This window comes from Aegilops tauschii, chromosome 6 (genome assembly GCF_002575655.3).
Source record: "Aegilops tauschii subsp. strangulata cultivar AL8/78 chromosome 6, Aet v6.0, whole genome shotgun sequence".
In the NCBI taxonomy this organism is placed as follows: Eukaryota; Viridiplantae; Streptophyta; class Magnoliopsida; order Poales; family Poaceae; genus Aegilops; species Aegilops tauschii.
The window spans coordinates 480,280,737-480,292,072 of NC_053040.3; the positions used below are offsets into that span (position 1 = coordinate 480,280,737).

Below are 11,336 nucleotides of genomic sequence, written 5' to 3' on the forward strand. Positions count from 1 at the left end.
CAGGAATCCAACGGCGCCCGAACGAATAGTCAAGGGGTACTCGCTTCAGCTCGGGTGCATTCGCCGGAGCACCGTCTCGATCAACACCGAGAACCTGAGGCATCCTGACCGAGGGAATTTGCGCAACCTCCTCTTCACGAAGCTGCACGAACGATACAAGTTCCCCGCTGAATTTGAAAACACAAGCCTCAAAGGGAATAAAGTGAACAATGCTGCCCTCACGAAGATGAGCAAGGCCCTGTCTACTTGGAAAAGCAATGTGAAGAGAATGATCGAGAAAGGTGAGAGTTATGACAAGATCAAGGAGAAAAATCCTTCGATCACCGAAGATGACTACAACGACTTCAAGATCAATTGCTCGAGCACCGCAAACTCCGAATCAAGTAAGTGGGGGAAAGAAATGCGGGAGCTGAACTTAGGGGAACACACACTCGGTCCCGGCGGTTACAGAGTGGCGGAGCCTATATGGGACAAGGAGGAGGCGGGCCGTGCCGAGCAAGGCCTACCGCCCCTCTTCGATAAATACGGTGACAAGCAGACCAGGAACTTTGTCAGGGCCCGGTACAAGAAGGACCCGAAAACAAAGGAGCTTACCACGGATCCGAAGACCAGGGCGCTTGAGCTTGTTCTGGTAAGGAATACACCCCCGCGTAATTAGCTCCATATGGTTGCATTCCAATTAATGAAGCCAAATTTCTAAATGGTTCACATTCCTTCCGCAGGCGACTGAAAGCAGTAGCGCGGGGTCGACTAAGAGCAACCCTTGGGACACCACTCTAAATAGGGCATTGAATGTAATGAAGAACAAGGATAAGCTCAGTTAGCCGACGTCAGCTGGTCGTGTGGCCGGCAAAGGCTTGTCGACAAAATGGTCGTCATACTATAACACTGGTGGGCGAAAGGAGAAAAAGACCAGCTCGGAAAGCCAGGCGCGCGAGGTTCAAGAACTCAGGGCACAGGTGGCGCGGATTCCGGAGATTGTCCAAGAGCAAGTGCAACAACAACTCGGAGCGACGATCACCGCCATTGTGCCTACCTTGATCCAGGGGATTAGTGCGTGGATTGCGGGCGGCCAACAGGGGCCGCCCCCGATTCCTAGCTTCACGGCCAGCAACTCGCAGAACGCGATGGCGGGGCCATTGGTGTCTCCGGCGGAGGCGGCATTGGTGTCTCCGACGCCGGCACGGGAGCTTAATGCACCCGGGTGTACGCCGGCCGGCACCTCTGCAGCAAGCGGCCCCTCCGTCAACTGCACGCCCGCCGTTGGCGGTGCCTCGACATTAGCCGAGCTCGACGCCATCATCACGGTAACTAATTAAGCCTCTCTCGGCCGAGGACTTCATCTCCTTGCCTTTGACTGGGCATCCCTAACGCCCTACATGTTTTCGCAGGGCGCCGCCGACGTTCCGTGCACTCTCCTGCACTTCGTGAACAACGAGTTGGTCGATGTCGCCAAGGGCAAAATCGTTCAACCGGGCAACCCCTTGTTCCACGGTACCCAGATGCCACCCAACTTGTTTAGGGTTCAGCTGGTTCGGGTGCTGCCAGGCTGCGACGAGTTGTTACCTCTGATTCGACCCATCGGGGCCGACGATGATGACGTGATGACCCTCAGCGCCTGCCTGAGCTGGCCCCTGCTTTGGCCGAAGAGCCAGATTCGTTTGGGGGCGGGGGACACCACCCCAAAGACAACACCGCCAGTCGTGCCGGCGCCAAGTCGGCCCCATGGCAAGACCGCCGCAACGGTGCCGGACATCCCTATGCCACTGGATCCAAACATGCATATGGCACAGGATCAGAACGACGACAACGACGATACATTTGCCAACGTCAATCAGTACTTTGCCGATCATGGGGACGGTGGCGACTTCATGGGGCCTCCTTCTCAAGGACCCAACCCAACAAAAGACGTGTGCGATCTAGCTGGTACCGCAGAGAAGCCAAGTTGCAACAGGCGTCGTCTGCAGTTCAGCTCTCAGGAGACGCCTCCAGCTGCCGACTTCACCGAGCCTCAGATAGGCGAGGTGCGAAATATGATCAGCCCCAACACACTCAAGAAGGCGGTCTGTGAGCAGAACTCGGTCCCATTACAGGAGAAGAAGAAGGCACGCAAAAGAAAGACTAACAAGGGTGCGGGCCAGCCGGCACCGAGTACGATCCGTGCTCAGGACGGGCCACCTTCAACTGCGGATATCTCGAGGAGGGTGCATGTGGCGGGTAGGCCGATGCTACCGAGAAATATGCTCGATGCTGCAACCGGTGCTATGCGGAGTCTGCATGACAGTGTTCTTTCTTTGGAGAAGCGGCGTCTCCGAGAGAAGGATGTGGCATACCCGGTTTTCGCGGCCAAGGTGCCAGAGGGCAAGGGCTTTGTGGATAACTCCATCGGGGGTACGATCGTCCTGCGGTTTGATGACATCCACGCTATGTTGAACCTTCATCCGCTGCACTACACCTTCATTCGGCTATTTTCGCTGAGTATGGAGATGCGGATCATTCGCGACAAGACCCCGGACATCGTGATAGTCGACCCCTTCTACATGCGTGCCAAGATCTTGGGCAGCGCTGGGGACCGGCAAGTCGCGAGTTCTTACCTCGAAGGCGTCATTCTGGCAAACCAAGATAAGGATAACTTCCTCGTGCCTTACTTTCCCGAGTAAGTCCTCCCCTCAACCGCCCCGTAACATATGAATTCTTAGATTTCGATCGTTTTTCTTTTAACATTCCGTGTTTTCTGCAGTGACACACATTGCACGCTCATCCTCCTAAGCCCCAAATATTCCATGGCCACGTATTTCGACCTGGACCGTCAGTCGAACGTAGACTACACAAATGTCAAGAAGGTTCTTGATGATGTTCTCCCCGGCTACGTCAAATCTGGAGGCACCTTCACCAGGCCTATTCGTAAGTACGGCAAGCACGTGTTCTCCCACAATACGACGTTCTGCTGCGTCAAGCAGCCGCCTGGCGGTCAGAAGGGTGCCTACTACGCCATCCATCACATGCGGGCGATCGTACGGGACCATCATCAACTACTGCTATGGAGTAGACTCAAAGATTGGGCCGCGAGCGTGTCGGCAATCCAGGACGCGGACATCAGACAAGAATTCTTTCGCATCCAGTCAGAGTTTGCGGAAATCATCATCAAGATGTCCTTCGTACCTCGGGGCAGTTCTACCTCAGAAATCAACCGTCCAACAGTGACATCGACACAATCCTACAAATGCAGGCTGACAACGCCCGTTGTTTCATGACTCCCACGATAGACGGCGGCTTCATCCACGCTCTGGTCCCTTGAGTCGAGTCGAAAGCAGTGATGCTGTGTCTAGTTCTGAAACATCGATTGGCTCATGTTGTAATTAAACTTTAACGAACTTGTAGTATGTCTCTTTGGTTTCGAGAGTCCTTCAACTTAGATGTAATCGATGCTATTAATGTCTTGCTTTTCTCTTCCGATCGTTCTGTTGCATACTTATATATTGCTTATGTATTGTCTGTGAATTGGTACTAACGTTTCGTTTGGCTACTGCATAGCGATGCCGTGGTATGTCGTGTACAAGGGTAAGGTTCCCGGAGTCTACGACGACTGGGAGGAGTGTCGGAGACAGGTTCACCGATTCAGCGGTAACAGTTACAAAGGGTACGCCACTAGGGCCGAGGCCGAATCTAGATACGCCCGCTATCTAGCGGGAGAGGGGAGGGAGCGTTGGAGGAACCAGATGAAGACGAGTTTCATCGTGATGATGCTCATCGTGATGACCGCAGCTCTCTTCTATGTGATGGTAGTTTAGATGATCGATATCGACTTGTAATGTGAAGACAAACTCGCGGTCTCGAGACTTGTAATATAATGTTCTATCTTTGTTCGGTCTTTTCAATTCGGAGACTAATATGATGAATTGTATTCGGAGACTAAAATGATGAATTGTATTCAGAGACTAATCTTCTATTGTATTCGATGAATCTGTTGTTGATGTGTGCTGTCTATATTTTGTCCAATTATACATTTTGTAACCTGTGCAAAAAACAGAAAATTAAAAAAAAACCTAATATTCATACTAATGGCGCATCACATCATAGTGCGCCATTAGTATGCCAAAGGATACTAATGGCGCATTACTAAACAGTGCGCCATTAGTATGCCGAAGTTACTAATGGCGCATCCTGTTGTTGTGCGCCATTAGTATGCCAAAGCACCTGGGTATACATGGCCCCCTGGGAGGCATACTAATGGCGCACTGTTGTATATACTAATGGCGCATCTGGGGTGCGCCATTAGTATACCAGATACTAATGGCGCACCAGTGGTGCGCCATTAGTAAAATATACTAATGGCGTGCTACTAATGGCGCACCACTAATGCGCCATTAATGGCCAAATTAGGTGCGCCATTATTAGGCCTTTTCCTAGTAGTGAATCCCCGCATACCCCCCAAATTACAAAGGCAAATTGGGCAGAATTCAAAAGGGTCAGGGCAACTAAAGAGTTTGCTGAGAAGAGTGCCAAGCAATCGGAACTTCAGAAGAAGAACACACACCCCCACCGTATTGGTCTGGCAGGATACTACGGCATGAAACCGATATGGGACCAGGAGGACAAAGAAGCAGTAGTGGATGGTGGGAAACCGGCCTTTAGTGAAATCAGGGGCGAACGCGTCAGAGACTACTTGCGGGCACGTGCAAGGAGGCGTGATGACGAAACTTATTACTTTGAAAACTCACGTGACGAAGAACTGTATGAAGTGATGTTAAAGGCTTCCAAGATCCCTCGAAGGTTCTACAGGAACTCAGGGCCATGTGACATTCTGTCCGATGCTCTGGAAACAAGAGAGCCCCTGGCCGTGCAAGGGGTATAGGTGTTAATGTCCCGCACGAGAGGGCTTTCACACTCAGCAAAGAAGAGAGACTTAGCATGAAAAAGCGAGGAGTGAAATGAAGCAGAATGAATTGTATGAAAGGTTGAGGAAGGACATGTATCTGGCTATTCGAAAGGATATTGAGGAATCAATGATGATGCAGAAGATTCTAACACTGATAGATAACCAGCAGATGGGAGGCGAGGCGGGCATGGAGGATGCTGCTTATTGTGCGACAACACCGCACAAGAGTAGATGTGCATCAGCTGACCCCAGCGACACTGAGACTGCAGATGCTCATGATGATGCTATATCTGATTTATCTGGAATGAAAGACAGACTGAAGAGGGGCAGCTGTGAATGAACCTGGCGGCGCTCGGCGGTCGCCGAAGGCGCGGGAGATGTGGCGGGGTCGCACTGGATCGTGCCCCCTGCAAGGGCTCCTTCATATGCTTGCGGGTGAGATGGGGAATGGGTGAGGCAGACTAGTGGTGCAGGGTGGGCGGAGAAGAGCTCGTTCGCCCTTGTCCCGAACGAGCACTGGGATGGCGTGGCCAGACAGGAGTGTAAGATGCACACGTTTCGATCCATTGACAACCAGCACGTTTGGGGCAAGATGGCAAAACATGGAACGTTCGGGACTTATTGATTCCGAACTTAATTGATCCAACGAAAGGAAAGGAAAATTAGAAGTTTTGGAGCAACAACAAGAAGAAACATTGCTTGGTGATGGTCAACCGTAGTCTAACAACGTCTAATGTGCGACTACTCATATGATATGCTATTGAATGCTAGATTTGATGATAACTCTTTTAATGGAGCACAATTCAGAACATCTACAGAATTTATATTGGCATAAATATGGAAAATATAATCAATTATATGGATACCATATTTACAAATTAAGAAGATCTTTCGGAATTAATCTAGTGATATGGTAGAAAATGCTCTCTACCTACGAGTCTATATATAAAGATACGATCATGTATGCTTGTGGACGCCGGGAATAAGAAAATTTAGTCTGCTCTTATGGAGGGGAAAGTTATTCTTCTTTGCCTTATGGTGCTTGTGCAGCTAGGAAACTCCATTGATGGTAAGGAATCAATCTCCCTGTCCATGTATGTTTACTTTATCCTGTAAACAGGAGTAGAGTAATAATATTGCCAGTGAAATTGAACGAATTTATCTGTAATTTTCTCAGTATGGACTTCTTTTAATGATGTGCATTCTTGTCTACAGATCATTGCGAGATGCGAACTATTCTTTCAAGTCCTAAGTGCACCGGCTCAACTTGCCAGACGGCCTGCCAAAAAATTTGGGGACCAGACGTCAAGAGAGCTGACTGTAGGGTTGTCGACCATCACAAGTATTGTGACTGCATCATCTGTTACTAGAGTTGCACTAAACGGAAAATGTTAGGATCCAATAATACAATCTTTGTGTGACATGCATTCAAGGTCGTATATTGATCACCAATTTTGGATGTTCTATTTTATTTTGTCGTGTGCAATATTTTCTCCTCAATCATGGCAATACACTGAATGCCAGAAAAAAAAAGTTACATCAAGATCCGTAGACCACCAGTGACGAGTACAAGCACTAAAGCTTGCCGAAGGCACGCCTCCGTCATCGCCCCTCCCTCGCCACGGTAGGGCAAAACATGTAGTAGACAGCCGAGTAGTCATCGTGTTAAGGCCCCGTAGGACCAGTACACCAAAACAACAACCGCCGCCGACGAAGATAGCGTAGATCAAAAGGATCCAACTTAAAGACACACGTAAATAGATTAACAATGACCAGATCTGAGAAAATCCACAAAAGACATATCCGCCAGAGACATACCTCGAAATGCTCACAGACGATCTAGCTGAACCACTGAAACAGAGGCTAGGTGGGAAGAAAGTTATTGCATCTTTAGGCAGCCGTCACCGTCTAGCCTTCCTGAGCAAGACACCAGCCCTAACAAAACTCGAGGTAACATCTAAAAACAGATCCCACCCACCAGCAAGGGCTGGGATCCACCGCGCCCCATGGCCCTGAGGCTACCGGAGACGCGGCAGACCAACGGCAGCACTGGCTTGAAGCAGAGGAATCCGAATCTTTTTTGGAGGGAAGGTGGCTGCGTGAGGAGGCCACGGCCTCCCAGTTTTTTTGAAATGAAACATCCTTTTATTTATTAGTAATAATGGTTACATCGTCTATAAGAAAATTTACAATATCACTCATAGGTTCCTCAAACCAATCCCTTGTCTCGGAAAATTTAGCTACTCTAGCAATTTCATGAGCTACTTGATTTGCCTCCCTATTACAATGTTCAAATCTAACTAACAGAAAATCACAAGCCATAAAATAACAATCATCAAACACAGCCGCCGCCGCTCCCGCTGTATGTCCTCCATTCTTCATTGTGTCAATTACTTCCAAATTGTCGGAGTTAACAACAAGTCGGTTGCTTCCCGCCTTTTGTGCAAGTAATATGCCAAAAACATAGTGCCATGGCTTCCGCTGTTAAAACATCTGCGCACCAATCCATCTTCCAATTCCCTCCAACAATAAATCTTCATTTATCATCTCTAAGTACAGCTCCCAATGTGCCTCTAAGCATGTCTTGATCGAACGAAGCATCGACATTTAATTTCACAAAACCTAGAGGGGGTCTCGTCCATCCCTCTATTCTATTTGTTGCCCTGGAGGATTGGGCAATAACATAGTTTGCCGTTATATCATGTGATCCCATTGAAATTTGCTATGCATCTTGGGTCTTCCCCTGATGGACTAGCGAACGTCTTTCCCACCATAAATACCAGGTTGTTATAGCGACCAGTTCGCGAACATTCTATATGCCCACTGTAGATAGCTCGTGTTCTGGCATAAGAAGTAAAAATTCGAGTACTGCCTCTCCCGCACGATCGACCGCAAAAGCTTTTTTAATGGCTTCGTGCAATCCCAGCTTCTCCCACACCTCTTTTGCCTTTTGACACATAAATAACAAGTGCTTAGTATCTTCAGGCCCGTTCGAACATGCTGGGCAGGTGGACGAAACTTTCATATGTCTATTAGCAAGTGTAACATGACACAGGAGGGTTCGTGTAAGGTACGCCAAATAAAAATCTTCACTTTTCTGGACAAGATAATTTCCAAATGTTGCTCCAAATAGTATTGACATTTATTCCTCCCATGCCATTAGAATGTTGCAATTTCCTCCCATGTTGCTTTTTCCATTCCTCCAGATAAGCAGAACGAACCGTGAACAGTTCATTCTTTATAAAACTCCAAGCTATGAAATCCGACATGTTATACGTGGGGAGGGGGATCACAAGCACCCTCTGGACATCAATTGGTCATAACCTTTGTCTTACCAAATCTTCATCCCAACAATTGTTGATTGGATCTATAAGATCAGCAACTTTTGTTAGAAAGCCGCCCTCTTCTAGGAGTGATAATTTTCCTATTGGCCCTATTCGGGATCCATACATCTCTCCAAATATCTATATTTTGTCCATTTCCAACTCTCCAAATATAACCATTTTTTAGAGAATCCACTCCCGCCATAATGCTTTGGCAAGTGAAAGAAGATCCTTTTTTAAGACTCGAATTCATTAAATCTCCATCCGGAAAATATTTAGCTCTCAAAATGGTGGCACATAGAGAATCAGGATTATCAAGCAGGCTCCGCGCTTGTTTGGCTAACAAGGCCAAATTGAAACAATGTATGTCTCGAAAACCCATTCCTCCTTGGTCTTTTTGGTACAGACATCTTCCACCATGCCATCCAATGCATTCTCTTCTGATTGTCTTCGTCACCCCACCAAAAATGCGACATCGCGTCAATGATTCCTTTGCATATTTTTTTAGGAATTTTAAAGACGGACATTGCATAAGTTGGGATAGCTTGTACAACCAATTTGAGAAGGATTTCCTTTCCTTCTGCTGATAGCAGCTTTTCCTTCCAACCACTGATTTTCATAACAATTTGATCTATTAAGAATTGAAAACAATCACTTTTGTCCATACGCACATTTGAAGGCAGACCCAAATATTTGTCACTGAGAGCTTCAGTCATAATGTTCAGAATAGTACATATATGCGCCTTATCTTCCACTTTCGTGTTGGTACTAAAAAATATATTAGATTTTTCAACACTCACCATTTTCCCCGATGCAGCACAATAAGCATCCAAAACTGATTTCAGCGCCTCTGCATTCATCGAATTAGCTTGCATCAAGATTAAAGTATCGTCCGCTAAGAGGAGATTTGAAACGGATGGGGCATCTCTGCTAACTTTAATTCCAGAAATACTTCCATTCTCCTCTGCATTAGCTAAGAGTGCAGTCAGCCCTTCCGTACATAACAAAAATAAATACGGGGAGAGAGGGTCTCCCTGCCTCAATCCTCTAGATGGTTTGAAGCTCTCTGTTTCTTCCGTGTTAAAACGAACTCGGTAATCCACCGAGGACACACATTGCATAATTAAATTCATCCAATCCTGCTGAAAACCTAGTCTCAACATGATTTCCTTTAAAAAGGGCCACTCCACTCGGTCATATGCTTTGTGCATGTCCAGTTTGATTGCACACAAGCCCTCTTTACCGGTCCTTTTATTTTTTATTTTATGGAAACTTTCATAAGCCAGTAAGATGTTATCTGTAATCATTCTTCCAGGCACAAAAGCACTTTGGGTAGGGCTGATAATATCTGGGAGGATTGTCTTTAGACGAGCAGCAATCATCTTTGAAATGACCTTATACACCACATTGCATAAACTAATTGGTCTAAATTGAGTTACCTTTTCCGGGGAGTTAACTTTTGGGATCATTACTATTGTAGTATCATTCCAACCATCAGGTATAGTACATGTATTCACCGCTTGGAGAACCTCTTCAGTCAAATCATCCCCGAACATATCCTAAAATCTCTTATAAAAAATGGCATGAAGGCCATCTGGCCCCGGCGCCTTTAAATCACCAATGTCAAAGAGGGCTTTCCGAACCTCTTCTGCCATGTAGGGGGCAAGGAGAGCCCTATTCATCTCATTAGTTACTTTCCTTTTTACAAGGGAGATAACCTCCTGGTTCGGTTGATTAACTTCTGAAGTAAACAGGTTAGAAAAATACCCCATAATATGATTCTTCATCTCTGTGTCTTTTACCCAAACCCCATTATCGTCAAGCAATTTTTTATCTGATTTCTCTTCTTTCTAGCTGTTGCGGCGTTATGGAAAAAAGAAGTATTGCGGTCACCATGCAATAACCAGTTAGCTCGACCCCGTTGTAGCCAGTGTATCTCCTCTTATTCCAATAATTTTTCAATCAGTACAATAGTCTCCTTTGACGTGCAAGAGAGTTAACATTCATAGGCCCCCTCTGTAGTTTTTCTAAATCTTTTTTTAGTTTATTAATTCTTTTTTTCGGACCCTTGAGGATATCACGATCCCAAGTATGCAAATCTGCGTGTACCGCTCGTGTACGATCAGCGAGAGACGGCCCTATGCCCAACATCTTCGCTTTTTCCCAAGCTGCACATACAACTTCCGTAACCGTCTCTTCTTTCAGCCATCGAGCTTCAAATTGTTTCCTTCGAGTTTTTGAGCGGTCAAAAATATTATCGTCAAAATACTCCGTGTCTAAAATAATAGGGCGATAGTCTGAGTGTACATGCTCTTCGTTTATAATCGCCGCTCGAGGGAATTTATTCGCCCAATCCACATTACAGACCGCTCGATCCAGTCTTTCCCTGATTTCGTCCCTCCTCCATGTAAATAAGTCACCCATACATCCCATATCTGCTAGTCCACAATCTCCCAAACAATTACGAAAATCTCGATCATCGCATTTGGTCTCGCATTCTCTCCCTCTTCCTCTGATGAGAACAAAATTTCATTAAAATCTCCTAAAACTACCCAGGGGTGATCGCCCTTATTACACAAGTTTCGAATATCATCCCATGACAAAGCACGGTCACTCCAGTTTGGGTGGCCGTAAAAACCGGTGAAACGCCACTGCACAATATTCCCATTCATAAAAAGAACATCAATAAAATTATTCGACACGTAGTTCAAATCAACTTTATTCACTTTCTGATAAAACAAGACAAGGCCACCTGCTCGGCCATCACTCTCCACTACAAACATAGAATCAAAACTTCAAACACGACGAAGCTCATCGGCTTTACATTTATTCAAATGAGACTCTGAAAGGAAAATTAACTCTGCTTTGGTGCGCTCCTGTAGGTCCAAGAGCTCGCGAACTGCCGTGGGAGAGAGCATACCACGACAGTTCCAACCGATTATTTTCATTTGGCCCGGCGTACCTCCTCTTCGGAGGCCGCCGATGCGCCATCATCTCCAACCGATTCCCTTCCCTGCTGCCCAACAACGTCTTCTTTCTCCTCAACCTCTTTAGCTACGTGTGTTATCACCCCATTCCCATCTCTCACTGTTTCCACTCTACCTGTACACACTCTCTTAGAAGATACATTTATA

The 11,336-nt window shown here is 46.7% G+C and overlaps 1 long non-coding RNA gene across 1 annotated transcript; it reads left to right on the forward strand.

Annotated features, from left to right (window-relative positions):
- The first annotated feature begins 5,853 nt into the window (after positions 1 to 5,853).
- LOC120965994 (uncharacterized) lies at positions 5,854 to 6,306 on the forward strand. The gene is made up of 2 exons (XR_005758954.2): positions 5,854 to 5,948; positions 6,095 to 6,306. It is a non-coding gene; the product is annotated as an uncharacterized lncRNA (long non-coding RNA).
- Positions 6,307 to 11,336: the final 5,030 nt, after the last annotated feature.